This window comes from Gekko japonicus, unplaced genomic scaffold, assembly GCF_001447785.1.
Source record: "Gekko japonicus isolate JY-2015 unplaced genomic scaffold, Gekko_japonicus_V1.1 scaffold451, whole genome shotgun sequence".
Classification (NCBI taxonomy): domain Eukaryota; kingdom Metazoa; phylum Chordata; class Lepidosauria; order Squamata; family Gekkonidae; genus Gekko; species Gekko japonicus.
Window position 1 is genome coordinate 501171 of NW_015175983.1, and position 2949 is coordinate 504119.

Below are 2949 nucleotides of genomic sequence, written 5' to 3' on the forward strand. Positions count from 1 at the left end.
GAGCATGACTGGAAAGCTATTAAGAGACTTGCAAGATACCTGAAAGGAACTTTGGATTACAAACTTAAGATTTCAACCTGTGTTGAACCCAGACTGACTGGATACATGGATGCCAACTGGGACAAAGCCTCACCTGATGGAAAATCTACAAGTGGATACTTGTTCTACTATGGAGACAATTTAATTACATGGACTCGTCAAAAGCAAAGTATTGTAGCCATGTCTACTGGAGAAGCTGAATGTGTATCAGCACAAAGCGCAAGCTATGAACTTTACTGGATCATACATCTATTGAAAGACTTCGACATAGATGAACCAAAGCCAATAATACTTTTTGAGGACAATCAAGCCTGTATTGCTATCTGCAAAGGAGAAGGCACCAAATCTAAGAACAAGACCATCGCACTCAAATGTCACTACGTGAAAGAATTGCAAGACCAAAAACTGATTGAACTGAGATACTGTCCTACTGACCAGATGATTGCTGACGTCCTGACCAAGCCGCTTGACAAGCAACGTTTTGAGACTCTTCGTGAATGTTTATGTTTGCATGACTTTCGTGTTTTAACTTGAGAAGGGGTGTTGGGTATTACAAGATAAAAACACTCAGTATATATTGGGTTAAATGTCTGTTTTGTTGTTACAGGAAATCACATGCTTTTGTGTAAGCCAATGTTAGTTTAGGTCCCCCAGCCCGGGAAAATTCTTCCTGTTCCAGGAGTTTGATTGGAAGCAAAGTGTCAAAGTGTCTTTGCATTTTATGGCTCCTCTTCCTCTCTTTGTTTGCTGTTTATTGCACTCTGGCATTGCTAAGCTGTTTTTTTTCTCTGCTGAATCACAATTTTCATAAGAAACTCCAACAGTTAGCCGCATGGGTGAAGGACACAAGGCTGCATGGTAAACTGCACGCTTTATTGGTACACAACAAGAACAACCACTAACGGCCGGCTGGCCAACTATATACACTCCTGGGGACACACCCCTGGGTCCCGTTGGTGGGTTTGAATCTCCCGCCACGGTTCCATTGGTTACCCCAGTGTAGGGACTAGGAGCCTAGTCCCTATTGTTCTCCCAGAGTCAAGCTCTGGGGTATTCGCTGGACCCCTGGTGGGGGTCAGCGGACACAACAATACCCATGCCCCTCTGCATATATAACAGTACATAGTCCAGGCTGGCATTAAGCACCATGAGAAGAAGAAGAAGAGAAGAGAAGAGAAGAAGAGATTGGATTTATACCCAAGGGAGTCTCAGAGCGGCTTACAAACTCCTTTCCTTTCGCCTCCCCACAACAGACACCCTGTGAGGTAGGTGGGGCTGAGAGAACTCTTGACAGAAACTGCTCTTTTTCAAGAACAGCTGTGCCTGTGCCAGAGTTATGGCTTGCCCAAGGTCATCCAGCCAGGTGCAAGTGGAGGAGTGGGGAATCAAACCCGGTTCTCCCAGATTAGAGTCCGCGCACTTAACTACTACACCAAACTGGCTCTCATCCCATCCCCCCTTTTAACCTCTGTTTCCTTTGCAAGGTTTCCCTTGCTCGAAAGCCTGTTGAATCCGACTCTAGGGTTGCGGTGCTCATCTCCGTTTCCAAGGCGAAGAGCCAGCGCTGTCTGAAGACATTTCCATGGTCATGAGGCTGGCATGACTATATGCCGAGGCGCACGGAACGCTGTTTCCTTCCCACCAAAGCGGTACCTATTTATCTGCTTGCAATTTCTTGCTTTCAAACTGCTAGGTTGGCAGGCGCTGGGGCCAGAGACGGGCGCTCACTCCGTCATGCGGCACTCGGGTCTCGAACTGCCAGGGGAAAGTTTGTCCATGGCCCGTTGGAACCCGTTTACTACCAGACTTTCCCCGGTGTCTTTTTACTCTGCTTCTGTGGCAAAGCAGCTGCCGACGACTGCGGGACGCTTCCCAGATGTTGCTGTCTGATCGCGCCCTTTAGATCCGTCAGACATTTGCGCCTATGTCGGATCTAAAGGTACGTATGATTGCAACCCTAGCAAGGCACAGTGTGCGTGTCTTGAACCAGGGATTCTGGCATCCAGTCCCACATGCCCTGGGTACTTTGAGGGGAGAGGGGGCAAATGATGCTTTAAGGCTCATATCTGCTGCTCTTGTACATCACCAGCTCAGCTGGCCATTACAGGTAGTGGTTCCTGATGTCCAACATGTCCTAGGCCAGTGTTTCCCAGCCTGTGGGTCAGGGACTCAAAGGTAGTTCACAAAGACTCTGAAAATGGGTTGTGGGCCAGCCCTCCACGATGGCTGCCCCTGCCCTTTTCATGGCTCTCTTTTGTATTTTGGAAACTGAGATCTGACCCTGGAAAGAGTATCTTCCACGTCATACCTTCATTGGTATTTTTTCTTCACTGCATATACATGTTGATCAAGTAAAATGTGTCCTGATTGTTACTAGAGTGAGAATCTTAAGGGGGGTATTAGAGGGAGTCATGCAGAAGGAGCAGGTGGTCAAAGGCTGTGTGTGTGTCAGAATGCCACAAGCCTGGGATACACAGTGGGGGCAGACATGTCCTTTGTGCGCTTGTTGTTGGTGTCTCAAAAACATCTGGTTTAGCCACTGTAGCAAACGGAGCGCTGAACTAGGTCATAGCTTGCCTAGGGCACCAAAAACCTTGGGCTGGCCCTGGAGGGGTCACCAAGTGTACCAAGTAAGTTTGGACTTGTGGGTTACCATATCGAAAGGGTTAGAAACCACTGTCCTTGGCTAACCCAGCAGATTGTCAAGTGACAGGGAGCCAAGGAGGCTTCCCTTTGTCGGATAAAATGTCTGAATCTGTCCCCACTCATGCCCTGCCTACTTGATTACTGTGTATAGACCTGGATTGTGCTTGGACTGGACTTTTGGCCTTGATCAGCCTGTAGCGTCCTCTTATTAGGGAGGACTGGTTTTCCCTTTAAATGTGCTCTTTGCTTTATTAAACTGGGTAG